Source organism: Dermacentor andersoni, chromosome 7 (genome assembly GCF_023375885.2).
Source record: "Dermacentor andersoni chromosome 7, qqDerAnde1_hic_scaffold, whole genome shotgun sequence".
In the NCBI taxonomy this organism is placed as follows: Eukaryota; Metazoa; Arthropoda; class Arachnida; order Ixodida; family Ixodidae; genus Dermacentor; species Dermacentor andersoni.
The window spans coordinates 159,085,824-159,104,813 of NC_092820.1; the positions used below are offsets into that span (position 1 = coordinate 159,085,824).

Genomic DNA, 18,990 nt, shown 5'->3' on the forward strand with positions numbered 1-18,990 from the left:
TGCTTGACTTGATATAAATGACGCATGGTGTGAACGCGCCCAAGATGCTCATTGCGTTACTTTTGGTGTGTTCACGACAGGCGTCATTTAAATCGAGTCAAGCATGGGCTTCAAGTTAAGATGCATTTATGAATACGGGGGTTCGTGTTACGGCATGGTGAGGCTCTCTGGAATGAAGACTTCATGAACCAGAGAATAGATGGGCCCGTGAGAACCTACTTTTACGTCTTATCGCAGACATCTGAATCACAGGAGCAGTCTGAAGCATGTGGTAGGTTTGTGAAGACTTTCCGAGAAACCTGCATGGGTTTTCTCTGTAGCAGTTTGCTACAGTCGGGTGTATGACTCATTTTACATTTCCTGATCACCTTGCATATTTCCGCACAATGCTTTCGTCATTACTGTTCAGTGGCCAGTATTGCCTTTTCAGTGGCACTGAAAAGGCAATACAGGCATGAATGTCAAAAGAGGCACTTGTAGGCAGGATAAATGCAAGATTACCTTGTTTACATGTCCATAGTTAGTGCTTACAAAGAAGCCAGGAAAAAATAAGCATTTCGTCTGAGGTTCCTCTCATTATGAAGCTGTTTACAATGATGAGAGCTAAATACAAAAAGTGTAGTCCTAATGAATGGACACGTTCTCCCAGTTGCAACTCATAGTTTAAGATATTGAGGGACTTCAATCGCACCTCAAATAGAAGTCCATGATCAATAAACAGTGCAGGAAGCCAGTATCACAGTTTTCATTGACAGTGAGTTGGCCCTAGGATATGATCCAGTTTGCATCTTCAATAAAATGGCTATTGATTGGCTACTATTGATCTGTAGCACGCATACAGAACAGCACGCAGTCCCATTTATGCCTTGGGCCTCACTTATACCATGTTAAAATTGTGGAAATACAACAGATTCATAAAACCAGCTCTCTTTATCACCTTATCTTAGGGAGGGACTTGTCAATGTTACAGTGCAGAGCACGAACATTTCCTTAGGAGAAGCCTTCCAGTTATTTATGAATTATATGGTAGAGATTCATTACCTCTTGAAAACTGTTCTGCATAACACTCGTGCTTCTTCACACATCTATCATGATCCGTCAAATACGGGATAAGTTGGGTGCTGCAGATAAATGGTTCTTGCAGAGCCTAAAGCTACAGCATCAATAGGTAGCTAAATTTTCATTCTTGATGTTTGGTCCAGTTCTCTGAAACATACACATAGAACTGAAACTGTTCAATCTGAGTACCAATATTAAATGTGTTATTTTGGGGCTTCAATGATTTGCTGAACTTGATGGAAAGTGAAGGACTGTATAGAAAAAATGGCTGTAAGGTCAACTATCATCATCTGCGCATAACCTTTCAGATACTGCACTAAATATAATCTAAAACACATGAAAAGTTTTTATAGAACAAAGTACAGCCACACTGGATCACACTAGCATCATTATCATATGTCACTGGTATGGCACTTCAACACAATGTGGGAACTACCATGGCTCGTACAATGCTCCGAAGGATACATTGCAATAGCGCAACTATGCTCAATGGCATTTGAACTGTTTCTTGCAATTTACATCTTCTAGCCATGCACTTATTCATTTATGACTTGGATGGTCGTGAAGCCTAAGTGCTTTTCTACCTAGCAATACTGCAAGCTTGTCTGCTGACACTAGCTGCACAAAAGAGCAACAGTAGCTTGTGCTCTAGCAGAACTTGAGGGCGGATTACAAGTTCTTGCCACACTATAGTTGAGAAATATGAACATACTCCCAAGCTTCAATATCTTAGCCGGTGTAAAGCTGCAATACAGGTACTGCACTTCCTTAATTGCACTGCTTACAGCTGTCAAACTATACCTCTGGTGCTATGCACATTTTGGGGATGGCAAGAAGTTCCACTAGACAAGGTATCAACCACACAGGCATTTAAAACATTGAGTTAAGGGTGTTTAAGACTGGCTAAACACAATTTGCCCCGTGGCTTGGATCTCGATTCCTTTCCCCTCTAGTGTCATTGACTGAAGAGCCACAACAGGAGTAGAGTAGCAATGCTTTGTTGTCTTGCCTGTTTACTAATAGCAAGAAACTACGCTCTAGCACTGTAGCATAATCAAAGAACAAAAGGTCAAGTTTATTGAGCAAGCTTGATCAACCAGCTCTCCAGTAGTCTGGGCCCCACGTCAGAGGGTATCGTCGTATGGTGTCATGATTACAATAGTGCATGAAGACTACTAGAGGCTGCAATTTCAGTAGAAGGTAGGGGATAACCTTTAATTAAGGGTAAGCCTTTGCTTTTAACAATGATCGCCAAATTTAATCACGATTTCCCACTTCTCCGCCGGTGCAGAAATGCCATCGTCCTTTTAAGATTGACCACATTACAAAAAAGTACGTACGTACGTACATGTCCTATACACTGCGGCTGGTCGCGTCGCAATCCCGTGTTACTCTAGTTTTAACGCCCGCGCAATACGTATGTAGCACACAACAATCGGTTTGCTCTGGCGCAGTTTTAGAAGACGATCGTCGTCGTGCTGTTTGCGCATCACAAACGCGTCACACACAACTCGATTGTGCAACACGCGCTGTTCCACCTTGCATCGCTTCGTTCGTGGTCGTGCTGTTTGCGCGAACAAACACGTCACACACGCAACTCGATTGCTCTGCGCACACCAAATGCCAAAACGCGATGTTCCACCTTCGTTCGTGGTCGTGCTATTTTGCGCATACACATTCGTCACACACGCAACTTAATTGCTCTTTGCACACACCAAGCGCGTCACACACACACACACACACACAGCTTCGATTGCCGTAAAACTCGCTGTTCCGCCTTGTATCGCTTCGTTCGTGGTCGTGCTGCTTGCGTGCACGCGCAACGAACCTCCCACCCTGTTGATTGTCTGCTCCGGCGAGTTGGCACAAACCCTGCGCTAGCGCATATTTCTATGGGCCCCGCGCGCGCGCGCATGGGGACTAGGGCATTTCAGGAGCTAGGCGCGTTTTCTACACGACGACTAGGGACCTACGCTCCCCTAGGGCGAAAAGTTACCTAGATATATAGTTCCCGTTGGCGCCGCGGGGGCGGCGCTGCAGTCGACCGGCTGCACAGGCGAGCGAATGTAAATGCGCCACCCGGCGGCCCGCCGCGAGACTCAGCAGCGATCGCGGCGACACCCGTCGGTGGAAGTTATTTCAATTTCGGTTTCGTTTTCAAGGCATAAATACATATATTCTTTTAAACTACGTGTGTATATTACTTTCGAGGCTATTTATTTTACGCTACCTCTAAGCAATTATTATTATTATTATTATTATTATTATTATTATTATTATTATTATTATTATTATTATTATTATTATTATTATTATAATAAACAACAGAGGCAGATCCCACGCACTGTGGGAATCGACATAAGCGCAGCTTGCTGTTCTATTTGCGTTCACTGACGATATTTGGCGATGATGTTGACGGCCTACCACAGTCGTGATGTGATGTTGAATGTTATAATACAGAAAGACGTGCTTGCTCGAGGCGCTGTTGCACGCCATTTTTCGTAGCTTACGTGAAAGTTAACGCTCTAATTCCCTTACACGAGCGCATCGCATCGGGGCTGAAGCGTTGATTTGCCGAACAGCCGTTTGCGTGTTGTCGTCTTGACGCTGCGGTGCTTTAGTGCGGCTTTGCGTCTCTGCATGCCCTGAGTCAGTGATCCACGTGGACAAAACTGCGCGGTGCTTACTTTTTAGAAATAGCAGAAACGTGCCCTTTCATACCTTGAAGTAAAATTATTACTGTTTGCCCGCAACTGTTGCCATGTTTAGTAGTAGTCCTCCTTTTATTGAGGAGACCCCAAACGAAGCATGCTTTGTGTTTGTAGAGTGTGAGACCGGGCTAGTTGGTATTCCATGCTGAAGTGACTAGCCCTGGAGGGGACACGGGGCACAAAAGGGCGACCACGGCGACAGCGCCCTTACCTTCTCCGGCGATCATCCCATGTATGCGAGCTGCCACGGCGAATAGTGGCATTATTTACCCAGTTCGTCTGGGTGTTGGCTTTAAACATTCTCTTGTCTCGTCGTTAGTCTTCCAGATGCCATTGTGTCGATGACCAGGGTGTTTCAGTGGGCATTATGACGGCCAAAGGGGTCCAGAGAGTATTGTAGCGATGCCCACAAAGTTCTCGCTAAAAGGGCTCGCACACGCCTTCCCCGAGTCCCTCTCATGTACATTATGCACGCTCTAAAACCACCCACCGCCGCGGCTGGCAAGGCAGTGACAGCAGCAGCAGCAGAATTGGAAATTATAAGGGAGGAGGCATAGAAAGCTTCGCTTTAAAATCTAGCAGAACGCCTCTGTGCACACTGTAACCTGTCATCCAGAGCTCTGGTGTTTTGACAGAGTTCAATTTCATTCTACAAAGTATTTCCCGTATTCAGCATGTGCACCTGTCCTACCCGTCTCGCGAGGGGAGACGGGCGAGTCTCGCGCAGGTCTGCATATGCCAAGACATCTCGAACGTACTTTGCAGGTGGGCAATCGCGCGCACACTTGAAAAATGCCTCGCCACTGTTCCGTGAACAAAGATGGGTCTGCAAATGGCCCCCCAATTTCTGGAATCTCATTCTATCTATAATGATTGGCTTAATGTCCTATCCATGCAGGCAATAATACTGTCTCCAATTTGGGAGGGGAAATATTTGAGTAAATAGCGCTGTTAGTCGGTGTGGCAAATACTATATGCATCGCAAATTGTACGTTGGTTCTCTATACTTTCTCACATTTCCCTCCCTTTCTTTTTCAGCACTCTGTTCTGGCAGCTGTTTGTAAGCCAGTAGAACTTTCCTTACCTATACAACTACAAACTTAATAGTTTCTTTTTGTACAGCCAGCTTCGTAAATTGACGCAGACGCGAAGCCACGAGCGTTTTGCACGGCTCTTTCTGTAGAGGCTGCTTGATCAAAGCATTGTGGTGGGTGAGAAGGCTCAAGTTTGCCTACGAAGCTACCTTGTTTTTAAACGTCAGAGAAGCAGAACGAATTGGGGTTATTGATTCCGCGAAAGAATCTCAGGTGGGGTCAAATCTTCCCGAATCGGCGTATCTTTTGTCCGAGTATGGTTCGTCGCCCCCTTTTCTGCCTGTTTCGTTGTGCTTGAAAGAAACCTAGACGACCGCATTGCTTTGGAGCAATTGTGGCGCGTCCGGCTGCATGCTGTCACGTGGCCTATTCATTTTGCTGGATTGCTGGCGTCCCACAAGCAAGAGCTGCACTTGTTCTGCCTTGCTGAAAACGTTTTGAACATTTTTCTTTTTGGTTAAATATTCAATGCTAAAAAAAGTATGTGCGCGCTTTTGGATTCCGCGGAATTTGTGCGTGACGAGATTTGAGAACTGTGTGCCACCTAGCCCACTATGACATAATAGTAGTGCTTCAGCAACAGGTTTTTCGCAGGACATATTTAAAATGGCTCATCAAAACAGACAGTGAAACGGTGGGGAACACTCTTCAGGCGTTTTGTCGGCATTGAAAGTCCGACATGTCTCGGGGGGAAGGGGTTGGGGTAGGGGAGGGCCCGCTTCTGGATGCGCCACTGGTTTGTAGTGCCGTGGGACACGCTGTCTCTTTGTACAACTGTATGTTTGTGAATGTAATAAAAATAAACAAAAACACCCTTGCACCCACCCCCAATATTCTTAGTCAGTGCACCCTTTTGGTGGGTAAAAGGGTGTTATGACATCTAGAACTGCCCTACGCTTCGCAAGAAGTCATGACGATGGGATATTTCTAGAATGAAAACACCCTTCGAGGGTGTTATGACTCGCAATTCTCACCGTCAAGGGTGTAAATTATTTTACTGTGTAGTCAAAGACTGTATCGGGACCTCCTTCCGTACGTGCATCGATTTCACATTATCATTCTTATCAAAGAATGTGATTGCAGTTGCGAGTAAAATAATGACCACCGATCAAGACAATGAGTGTGCGTACCTTTCGTCACGATGACCAACCATCAAGACAATAAATGAGTACGTACGTTAGTTCAAAATTGTCACCGCCGTGTCGTGTGCTAAACAGCTTCGCTGGTCAACCGCCTTCACAGAGTGGAATGGCTCATGATTTTTTTTAAGTCTGAGAAGATTTTACATAAAAGGCATGCGCTGTCGGTGTTTTGTTTCATGACATTTGTTTGTGGGCTGTCATTCCCAAATTTCGGGGAATGACTTCGCCGAGAATGTGATACATGGTATGAACAACTTTAGTGGTACAATGGTGTGGAATTAAATGTAACCCGCATACGCCGCATGTCATTTAGCAAGGCGTGGCATATACATATACCTAAATATATACGGAAATTTTCGCTCACGGACGACTCCGCCGACGCAGACTCCGGCGCCGCTGCCGACACCGTCACAGGATTTTCGGCGACACGGGGCCCTTAACGCTATCGTGTTGATGTATACGGAACCTCACGGCGACGGCGACAACTGGAATAATTCGCTTGGAGTGCCCATATAATTCCCATCGCAACAAAAATTTTACTCCGTAGAAGTTGACAGCACTAGATTGAAAAGAAAAAAAAACTCGTAGTTCCTCCCCCCACCCTCTATTCCATTGCCCCCTTCCCTGTAAAGAGGGATAAATAAAGTTTTTCATCATCATCATCGCGCTTTGATCGGCGTGAAGCTTTCTTAGAGCTCCGCCCTCTGCTTTCTCGAGTCAAGGTGGATTGCTGTACGAACGATTTAGAAATGTGGGGCTTAAATATTAAAAACTCCTAGACCTGCCGCTTCAAGATGCCTGCGAAGAAAAATTGATAGGCGTGCCGGAGTTCAGTGCGACACCGAGACCTGACGGACTCGTTGGTGGGCTTTAACATTAGAACATCTGAGTGTGCGAAACTGCCAGCGTTATATGCTGGTGATGATCTTAATTGCAGTGGCATCTGCCCCTTGAAATTTCATCCCATTTCCCCGTCTTGTCTTGTCCTGTGTCCCAGACAGTGGCGCGTAGCCACTATGGGGGATTGGCCAAGAAGCAGGCGGTTTTCCGTAAGGTTAGAAGTATAGAGAAACTAGATTGGAATAGTGGAGCGTGGGACGATAGAACTGTAATTTAGACTTGCTATGAAAATATTGTTAAGAATTTTGATAAAATAATTTAACGTAAAGAAATGAAATAATAGAAACTATGGATAATTGTAGAAAATCAGCAAGGTACTCTTTTTGTCTCTCTAATAAAATTGTAAACTGCAAGAAAAGCATCCCTGTGGCTGGATCCCAGTGAAGTCGCCCCCATTTTTCTATTCCTTCTCCTTTTCTAAGTTGCATCAAAGCTGCCTCACGCTGGTAAAGCTAACTGGAAATTCCTTTTTTTTTCATTTTTATAACAACTTATCTGTCTAAATGTGTTCTTTCGGAACGGTTTCCGCGATAGGCGCGTGAAGTGGAAAGCAGCTTGGCTCTTTTTTAAACGCGAACATGTCACCGCATGCCTTCCCGCCGAGGTGCCAATGGCAGGCGCCGGTGAGTTGTTTCCCATTGTGGAGCTGACAAAGCGTGTATCTGAGGCGGCTCGTGGACAACTCGAGAAGTCTGAAGAAACCCACCCTGACAGTGCGTCATGCAATAGGAGTCCGAAGGCACAGCGGCGACAAAAGGCTGTCAGGTAGCGACGAAAATAAAATCCGATTGCTCGGTCGGCGCACCTACACGGAGATATGCGACATCAGACTCGCCGTAAAAACGCGCTGCTGTTACACTTGCTTTTAAGAGAACGCTCTTTCACGCATTAACGCACAGAAGTAACTGGAACGCCCGCGTATTTTTGGTCGCACACCTTGGGGAATATTATTTCCAAACTGGTATGACTCTGGGAATTCGTTCCAAGCGGATACGCTTCGCAAACTCACCGGCTACAATGCGTAAATTGTAGTATGTGCCGTAAGAGTAATTAAGAAGTTAATTAGGGAATTTTTTGTGTAATTAGTTCAATGTGTGTTTCGATTTTTCGTGCAAGTCCGCCTCTCTGAATAATCCAGCCCAAGGACTGGAATAATGTTATAGCTGGAACAGGCGATTTAAAAAAAAAATGTTCCGTAAAACTTGGAAACGATCGCCCCGGCGTATATATATGGAATCGCTTCACAGTATGATGTGCTCCGCTTGTTCGCGTGTGGATGTTGTTCTCCGTGTGATTGCTGAGGCTGTCGTTGCGACTCCTGCAGTGCAGCTGCGACAGTGTCTGGTTTCGATGCTGTGGTTGTTGTTGTTGTTGTTGCAGGCTCAAATTTGGCTCGTACGCGCAAAGGGGATCGGTCACGCTGGATGGATTGAAACGTGCGGCTTGTCATATCCACTCTGCTCGCGCTACTTGGAACGCTTCTTTTCCATAGACTTCGGCTCAATCTCTTGCCCCAGGTTCTGCTCTTTTTGGTTCGGTTTGGTTTGGTTTTCCTTTTATAGTGGCGCATAGCCAATAAGGGGGATCGGCCAAGATTTGAATGGTGTTAGTGAGTTGCAGTTACTAATGAAATTGGTAAAATTGTCCGGAAGAAATGAATAAATATAACGTATGAAGCACTTAGGAAAATCTCTCTGAGACAACTATAAATTTCTCCATGGCTGAGCAAACATCCCTGTGGTAGTTACAATACTAAAAGGGGTCATATCATCATCATCATCGTCATCATCATCATCATCATCATCATCATCATCATCACCACCACCACCACCACCACCACCATCATCATCATCATCATCTTTTATGTCCACTGCAGGGCGAAGGCCTATATAGAAAGAATGCTCAGAATGGAAAAAAACAATTAAACCATTTCAACCGGCGACTTCGAATGCATTTCGCGGCAAGCTTTTCGGCTTTCTTCGGATTGTGTTCGGGCTTTGACTGCACCGGCTCGTGCGACTCCGAATGGTACTTCAGTTCTGCGCGTGATCCCGAATGGTGTTTGGCAGCCTCGGGCGATTTCGAGTGATCTTCCTCGGTCCACTTGTGCTTGTGCTGGGGTGCGTTAGGACCCAATACCCAGTACCCACTAAAAGGCGTTAGGCCATGAAACGGGCGGCAGGAGGTAGCTTAAGAGAAATTTTTTCTAACAGTAGAAACGAAGAACAACACAAAAAAAGCGAAACACAACAAAAATAAATATCATCATCTTCTACTTTCACCAGCATGATGGCGTACAGTTGTTAGTTACCACTCGTCCTGTCCTGTCCTGTCGTGTCTTCGTCACGTCCCGTCTGAAGTCGCGGTTTTTTTTTCCTCTTCAAACATGTCGATCCAACTGGCCCAAAGTTCCCCCCTCTTGAACCCTTAATTCAGTACACGTGGTCAACATTAACCACGTGCAAAATTCTTCGCGCAAGCGGCCGCGCAGCTTCGCTTGGCGAAACTACATGGTTGATTTAACCATGTAGTTGTCCACGTCTCTTGATTTAAAAGAGTTGAAATTTTTTTCCCGACAATGAGAACTCGCCGTCCCAACGTTAGCGTGGAGAGCAGTGCCGGAAGCGGGGAAGCCCGCATTCTCCTCCCAATGCGAACGTTGTGATGCCGCTCGCTTCACCACTGCTTCAACTGCGCCGTGTATGCAAAACTCGGATCACACGACCGCGGTATTCGTTTTCTTTTTCTTCTATTCTTCCCGAAACTTGCAGGGATGTGCACGGCGATGCCAAAACTACGACGCTCAAATCACGTGACCTAATTTTTTTTTTTTTAATTTCTCCAATGTTCTTGGCACGCGCAGGGCTGTGCACGGCACGGGCGCCCCTCGCGCTATCGACGCGTGCACTGTCAGCCAGCATTCCGTTTTCGTCGGTGGCTGCGAGACGACGCAGTCGGGTAAGTGGATCTTTCCATTAAAAAACTAGTTTGCAGTTAAAGAAGATATGCTGCTTGTCAAGCATGGATCATGCTCGAATGTCACGTGCTGGGCGCTATTCTTTTTTTTTTTCTGACCATTGTGAAAACCCGTTAGCTTAGGAGGCTTACTGCTGTGCCGTCGACGACATAACAGTGCCTTGGGCGTTGCGCTGCCCGAGGGCGCGGTTCGAAGTCCCACGGCCGCATTTCGACTGGGGCGAAATTGAAAAAAAAAGAAAGAAATGTACCCGTGTACCTTGCATTTGGTGCACGGTAAAGAACCTCAGGAAGGGGGGGGGGGGTCAAAATTTAAATCCGGAGTCCCCCACTATATCGGCGTGCGTCATAATCAGATCCCCGTCTTGGCACGCTAATCGCCAGAATTTAGGCAAATGAGCATGGTGCCTTTTTTTTTTTTTACGTATCGGTGGCAGGGGTACTAATTGTGAGGAAGCGTGAGGCGAACTGTGTCCTCCATCTTTGTCGAGGTTTCCTTCGAACGAACAGACCGCCAGCCGTATCGCTGCCGCAGCCGAGTTGCCCAGATGTTCTCTATCTCTAGCTTGCCACCTGGGACGTATTGTGCGACGATCACTTCGGCGATTATATCGCCTTCGCGTGACGTAGTACTCAACGAGCCAAAAAAAAAAAAAAAAAATCTGCTCATACTATAGCCGGAAGTGATCGTCGCAGAATACGGCCCCTGGCTCGAGCGCGCGGAGCATGCGGAGGCTCAACTTCGTCGTCGTCGTCAACATGGCAACGACGGCTAGCCACAAACTCCTAACACCATATGCATGAGGTAGACGCCGAGGTTTTGTTGCAACAACAATTAAATCAATCGCATGTTTTGAGCGAATGTATCCCTGTGGCTATAACGCAGCAATTGCCGTACGTTGAGGAATCCCAGGTGGTCGTAATTATTCCGCAGTGTCCTCTCTCTGTCATCTCCTCCCGTCATGGTGTACGCAACTTCTCTTCAGCCGATTCTGTCTAGCAATGGCAAGGAAAGAAACTATGGACATTATGTTGCGGTTAAATTGACACTGCTTCTAAATTTCTCATTAAGTGCCACAACTATTTTATACCGCTGTCCGCCACTACGCCGTACCTCGTAATCATATCGTGGTTTCGGCATGTAAAACTCCAGAACTTATCTTAGGTTGATTTACTTTTTATTTGTCGTAGTAACAAGCAATATGGTACGCGGCTGGAGTGCACTTTTGTTAACGCTATATCGCAGATACAGCCACATCAAGAGCACTCGCACAATTCTCACCTGTCGTTTTTTTTTCTTGTTTCTTTGAACATTCCAACATTACGTAATGTTCTGTGGGCAGGGGTGTATGGACTTGTCCAGCTTTACAACAACAGCCACCCGTGTTTTCACCTTGGCAACTGCGCCACATTCGGCTACATATTACTGGCATAAGGGTCATAGGTACTACAAACGCTGCTTATATTCGTACAAACCACATGCTAATAGCATATATATATTAAAAAAAACATAGTGCCATATATTAAGCTTTGATCGAATAATTAGCACCCAGGGAAGCTTTCAAGCTTTTTTCTGCTGTTGCTACCTTTGATAATTTCCCCAACAGACATACATATATCCAACCTATTGATCATGTTCATTTGCCTTTAGTGAGAGATTCATATCGGGCTTTTATCGAATTCTCTGTAGTGTCTTGTGTCAAAACTTATTCTTTTTTTTTTTATAGCAGAGAGGCAAGAGTCGTGTTCGATTGCTCACAGACTCGCTGTTCTGCTCAGTCAGTCACTCATGCAGCGCATCTGAGCTCTGGTCGCTGTTTTCACGCGGCCATCTTGACGAGAGGCACGAAGTCGCGAAAAAGAAGTATGGCTTCCAATTTTACATTATTACGATTGCTCCGTCATCTTGCAGGTGCATCCAGTGTTCGCAGTATTCAACTGGAACGTAGTGGTCCCGTGCCCCGCCCGGCCGGTCCACCGTGGACACCGATATGGAGAACGCAGCGGGAGGCCGACGGCCAGACGTAGGGCGTAGCTGCAGAGTGACGTCCACAACACGCGAGTACGTGCGCGGCCATGTGGAAGGAACGACACCGAGTGCCCTCAATCGAGGTGCCGGGCTCCCTGCTTCCAGCCGTCGCAGTCGCCGCACCTACGAGATGAGCTGGTGCTCAAGGGTTCCTGCTGCTGCCTCCCTAGCACGGCAGACGCTGCTACGCAGGTATATATATACGCTATTGGCGCACGATTGTTAAACATGTACTGTACTAAAACCTCGCCACTGTCGTTACCTACCACCGTCGCTGTATAATTCATATTTTTACAGCAAGAGTCGTTAAGGTGTTTATGCGAGCTTTAACTGGGGGCTTTATAAGATGCAATGAATAACTCCCCACTGGTAGTAGAGGAGGCCTACCGCGAGTAGAATAACCTTTCTCGCCTTCTTCTCGCAGCCCCTTTCCCTTTAAGATGGGATAAAGTTCTCTCTCTCTCGCTCTCTCCGCACTCTGCCCCCATCTCCTCATGTGCACCAACGCAAAGAGAGGTGCCCTCAAAGCAAGAACAGCGAAATCAAAAGCCTGTTTGCGAACCTAATAAAACTATGGAATTCGGAAATCGGCCAAAGACGGACCAAGAGAAACAAGCTATAACTTCAAGCACATTCGCATTATGATATCTTATTGGGAGGTGGCTTTACCACAGGCGACCAAATGGTATACAGCAAAGTTATTGCGTTATGATCGGCGATCATTTCTTAAAGCTTACCAAGTAATAGACGACCCAGCTGCGAGCAACAGAAAACGTGCGTTGGATGTACGTTAAAAGAAAATCGCAGGTGGCCAAAATAATCCCCACGCTACGACATGCCTCGGTAATGATCGATTGTGGTTTTTGGCACCTTTAAAACCTCGGACTTTGATTGGTTTCCCATTAGGTTACTGCAGGCTCTAGAGCGGCGGACCGCCGCTGCTGCTAATCGACGCCAACGACAGCCGCGCGCGAGTTCATCGGAATCACAAAGTTCACGAGAGTCTGGCCAAGGTTCGGAGCACGAGACCCGAGGTTCGGCGCCACGTGCGGCGCCCGCGAGCAGCCATTTGTATTCCGAGGATTTTCGGGTCACTCGACATGGCACTCGTCGCCAAAGGCTGCGCACAAGCTTCAGGTATATATGCCGACATTCTAATTATATATACGTGCGTATACAGGTGCCACATTGATGTATATAGCGATGCGATGTTGCGGTGTCCGATCTGCTGGATAAAACGACCCGAACAATCATCGCGTCGCCCGTAAGCGCAAGACAGTTCAGCTCGGTGATTATTGCCGCTTTTTGGAAGAAGACGACGTGGAGTACCAGTACGATATGTATTTCATATTTCGCGCCGTTGATACCGTAGATAATGTATCGTTGGGTTTCACTATAATTGGCGGGCAAACCAACTTGACAAACGTTGGCGTTGGCGGCCTTGTTGGTATGAGACATACTTAGGATTGTTTAAGCGCATTGACAACGAGAACGAGCAAGCACGAGTATATCCCTTGTGTGTGGTTACTGGCTTGTCCTCGTCCGTCAGTGCGCCTAATAACACTCCTAAGGTGAAACTGATAGGCCACCAACACGTGGATGAAATCCATGTGCTAATAGCAGCAGCTGTTCCAGGCGAGAGCTATGGTGGTGTGCGCTACGGTACACACGTAGCGGTGCTAGTACGGTGCACGTAACAAGCAGTGAGGAGCAGGCAGTTAAGCCTCGCAGAGGTAATGAACAGCAATTAGTAGTGCGACAGCAAACAGCAACACCACCGGTTCATAATTGGGTGTTCCCTAGGGGGGGGGAGTGGCTCGCCAGTTCAATTTATAGATTATTCTATCCGGGCCGCAAACAAGACGAACATAATTAAGCTAGATAACGGGCAACGCAACTGCATGTGCCGTCCATATTTCTTGTATGCTTCATAAAATACACAGTCCTTAAATAGAAGAGAGAGCCGGTGGAATATACCGTATTTTCTCGTAAATAGGGCGAACACGGATGTAGGTCGCCCCCTGTGTATTGAACTCGCCAAGAAATTAAAAGAGTAATTCGAATATATGTCTGCTCATCTGTATCCGAAAAAAAATAAACACGAAAAGTTTTGAACATGACCCACATTTGCTTACCCGTAAGCTCTGCTACTTAATTTCGCCTTGTCGGAATTATTAAATAATTTTTCACGTTTTGGCTAAATTCGTTTTATTGTTTTATTACGTTGTGGAAGCTTTTTGAGCAGCTATATTTTCTCATCGTGAGATAGGAGTAACGACGAAGCCCGTAGCCATTACCGAAATTAAAAACAAATTTCGCACGCATATGAAAAAGTATGCGTAGAATACAAGTACCTAGGTTTTATTATAGTTCCCGGATATTTTAGAAAGCACTCGACAATGTTTTGCAAAATGGTACTTAGGATTATTTTTTTTGCCTTTAAGTAATACAGCAATACAAAACTAATGCAGTGCTTTCCTGGCAATCTGTGCACTATATATGTGGAATAATAACATTCTCTTTGTCATATAATACAGTGATCCGAACTTGCACAAGAGACCTTCTTATACTTTCAAAGGCCACAAAAGAGTATCCAAATAAGATTTTATTAAACTAAAAACATAATCAAAACTGGGATATAAAACTTTTTGCTGTCCGAAAAAAATGTTTGCCCACTTCGCTTTTTTATTAATGAAAATTGATTTATAAGGCGCATCTCTCCTCAGTCATATGTCAATCAAGGAAGAAATTTGTATTTTAAGAGGCTGTCCCTATTGTGAACCGTTAAAACAGTTTGGCGAACTCAGGGAGTTCGCTTCGCATGACGCAACTTTTATTCACCTGCAATGAAGTGTGTTTGAGTAGCAGAGATAGAGCACCCGCTGAGGAGGTGCGTTGGATTATTCGTTCGAACCCACGTAAATTGGTGAACGTTTTGCTTCATTATATTCGTTCCCTTGGCTTTGAGCGTGATGGTACATGCAGCCGTGACAGGGATACTCGAGTATACCGAGCTCATAACTGAGCGGGACCGCAATGCTCGCCCTTTCACGCCACCTGTAATACCTTCCCCTCCCTCTGACCGCCGCGTGGGAGTGCTCCATTCCCCACAATCAGGTGCACTGTAAAATAATTTGCAGCCTTATAAAGGTTGCAAATCTCTCTGTAACTCACACCCATACACCTCTCGAGTGTAAGGGTGTAAGTTAAGCCAATTTACACCCGTCTTTTACATTTAAGGGAGTAAGATGAATAAGTTACGCTCTTAGAAACAAAACATGGTGCAAATCTGTTGATAACTGACACCCATGCGCCACTTTTGAATGTAAGGGTGTGAGTTATAGGCCGATATACACCCTCTTTCGCTTCGAGGGGAGTTAAGTTATATTACAGTGTAGAAGTATCTCTCCGGACTCTTCGGGCCGGTCCTTACACCAGCCATCATTTGTACTCGAGGGCCAATCATATATGAAGATATTGCGCCGTCAGCGGATGCCCGCCGTCTACCTTAGACAAGGACAGTCCGTGAAAAAATGTCTTTGGAGGTGTCAAGTTGGGAAGCAACTAACATGAAGACTATGGACGATGGCTCACAGACAAGACATTTTATAAGTCGTTTTTGTTGTATCTTTATGAAACGGGCAAACGTGCTTATACTTAATTTCATCCGTACATTATGGCGCGTGGCAACCCAAGCAGAAATAATTATTTAAAACATACTTAGAGAAGTAAAAAGACTTGAAAAACGTCCAGAAGAAGCACGCGGGGGAAGGAATGGGAAGAAATCACTCCGATAGTAATGATATCCTTCGGAAGTAGTGAAAAAGGATGGGTAACTTACGCATGCATTGCCACTTTTAGGAATGTGCATGGAACGTTTCAGACATCAGTCCTGTCCGCTCATCATCGCAATCCGGTACAATAGTTTAGTATATTTGAAAGTAGATTCACAGTCGTGTTCCGCGCAATCTAGAAGAGCTTAGTTGGGTACGCATCTTGGTTGTGTATACAGACCTTATTTTACTGTTCACGCATACAGTCATCCAAAAGTAGACTGCCACAGTGCGCTTCGTATGGCATGATCACATTAGCACACGTTTTCTTGTGCTGACTGCAGCATATTTCGCTTTCTAAACTGTGCAAAGTAAATAAGAAACAAACTTATTTTAACACTCGAACTGAAGAGATAATCGCGCAGGGTGCTCTCTCCTTCGATCGGAGCGTTGCCGCCAGCGCCGGTCGCCATCTTCGCACGCCACGCACGCAATTCCCCAACGAAATGCGATGTCGTCTGCTCCGTGAAACGAGTAAAATAGTTGTCATATAGATACGGATGTATAGCGCGTGCGTATTCGAAACAGCCAATTCCACAGAACTGTCTGTAACGTAATGCGTCATATGTTTCGCTGTTGGGCGTTTCGATGTTAGGTGGTTATATGTTCAAATCGATTCCCCATCCCCAAGAAGGAGAGATACATGAAATGGCCATGCTGCAGCGGTTAGCGTGCTGGAACTATGTAGACACTCGGTGCGTAAAAGCTATAGATTGCTTTCTTTTCTTGTTCGCACATTTCAATAGCGGCGTTGTCGCGCTCACACATTGATATGCGATCTTCACGGATTTCACGAAGACTTGACTAACGCTGCTTGCAGTTGGTCACGCGAGGTACATGTCCCAGCGAGGACGTGCCCGCGAGGGCCCTCGACGTCTGTCAGCCAGCCCTAACTATACAGCGGGAGGTGGCGTCCTACACCACGGGGGCTCGTCCTGTTTCGGCTTCTGCGACGCATGTGCAAAAGCATGCTTGTGACTCGAGGCGTGTGGTATTTCACCTTTCCGTGCTGCTTCGTTGTCAACGGTGGGAGCAGCCGGAGCGCTGGGCAACCGCAGCCCTGACACCAGCTGTAAAGTAAAGGCCTTTGTACAAAGTTGCCTTTGGTTTGTCCTTTGGTCAACAAGTTACAACCATCACCCATCATGGTATGCCATCACCCGAGAGAAATGGGTGTTGCGACTAACGACCTTAACCGGGAATGGCGTTTGGCTGATGTGGGAGCAAAATAAATTTAAAAGATAATAAAAATAAGAATGACTGCGCAGTATAACCGGCGACGATCGATGCTTGTGAATGTAAACAAACAGGCGAACCCTTCTAAGAAGCTACGGCGCTATTAAGTAAAGCTCTTCCGAATTGTTTCTATTCCATTTCTTTTTTTAGCCCTCCTAGATTAATAATAATAACAATAATAATAATAATAATAATAATAATAATAATAATAATAATAATAATAATAATAATAATAATAATAATAATATTAAAAACACGAGCCATTGCGCTCTGCGAAGGTGGTTGACCAGTGAAACTGTTTAGCACAGGACACGGAGGTGACACATAATTTTGAACAAAAGTAGGAACTCGTTTATTGTCTTGATGGGTGGTCATCGTGACGAAAGGTGGGCACACTCATTGTCTTGATCACTCGCAACTGCAAGAATATTCTTTGATAATGTCAAATTGATGCACGTACACCGCTGGGTGTTCGGTTGGGCCGGATCGGTGTGGCATTGCAAGGGATACGTCTGCAACACGGAACGCATAAACCGCTCCCTTTTCGGTACCGACACACCCACATTGAGATCGCCGACAACGACAACAAGAGCAGTGTCATTGCAGCTAATTCACGCAAAGTGAGTAGCCATCAGTTTTACAGGGCTATGAGTCATTGCACTTTTTGCTTGCTTACGGGGGGGTATGAGCCATTGCTCACGGGATATTAGCCATTGATGATGACAGTTTTCGACATGCTGTTCTGTATGTTGTATGCGCGATTACAAAGACTATGCACTGTTCGCTTCACTTTGCTGAGTGCTTGTAGCCTCTGCCTTACGGGGCTATTAGCCATTGCATTTTTTATTGCTTACGGGAGCATTAATGCTTACGGGGGTATGAGCCATTGATGATGATATTTGTTAATGGAGAACAAAAATGCACGGAAGCCTAGCTTTATATAGCTTCGCTGTAAAATTACTATTCTATCACCCGACTTCAAGAAAAGTGCGAGAACTCCCCATCTGGTATGACAGGACACATTTATGTTTATGCAAATTTTTAATAAATTTGATTTTTATAAATGTATAATATACGTGTGGTCTCTAGCAGTGGCGAACGCCAGCGTGGAAGGCGACTGTAATTCTCTCCTCCCGCTGCCATCTCCAGCTGCCGCCACGCAGGGGGAGAGAGAAGAAATACATAGAGTTAGTATACTAACTCTAAAGAAAAAGCTGGGCGAAATAAGTGGAAAATTGCAAAAACGTCGCAATGTTGCTACCTTTAATTTTCGTAATGCAAGAAATCAAAATAGGATGCAGAAAGCCAGTTTCGCCAAAGGCGAAGCGTCGACTACGATAGCAAATTATTAGACAGCTATAGCAAGTAAGGATGAACTTGTAAACATTCGCTTAGTAAAGAAATTAACAAGCATGGTGCCACGCGTGCACAAGCAAACCTGAACGTATCTCACTCGATGACCGCGGACACTCAAAACGCTGGCGTGAGGAAGAGAGGCAGCAGCAGCGAGCGAATCTACCTTCGTACTGCCTATCGCTTCGACTGGAGCGAACCTGCGGGAACGCAGCGCACACGAAACCATCAGCCCCTGGCGCACTGGATTCTGTACCGACCGCAGATGGCTTTCAAGATAGGCATCTAACCGGCGAGAACCCATCTTGTCCGCCTAGACAAGATGGCGCCACCAGACCTGGGAAGGCAAGGTTCGCGTTGATTTCGCGTCTCGTCTGAATCACATCTCGTCGTCAGCGCCTGCGCAGAGTAGCAACATGGAGGCGTCTCTGCGGTTACCACTTTCGAGTTTCCTCTAGAGTTGGTTATGTTAACTCTATGAGAAGATGGTTCTCCTTCTCGCGCGCTCCCACCTCAGTATCTAAACAGTCAGCCACCGGAAAGCTCTCACACGATAGCGCGCGAATGTCAAACCATGCAGTTGTAATAGTTGACGTTCGGAGGAGGACTTTCCCTTGCATCGACGCCTTTGTATCAATGGTGAAAGTACGAACACAA

General features: G+C 45.9%; 1 long non-coding RNA gene across 1 annotated transcript; it reads left to right on the plus strand.

Moving 5' to 3' along the window:
• Window positions 1-12,821: 12,821 nt before the first annotated feature.
• LOC140219362 (uncharacterized) lies at window positions 12,822-16,843 on the plus strand. Its single transcript, XR_011895572.1, has 2 exons — window positions 12,822-13,048; window positions 16,565-16,843. It is a non-coding gene; the product is annotated as an uncharacterized lncRNA (long non-coding RNA).
• Window positions 16,844-18,990: the final 2,147 nt, after the last annotated feature.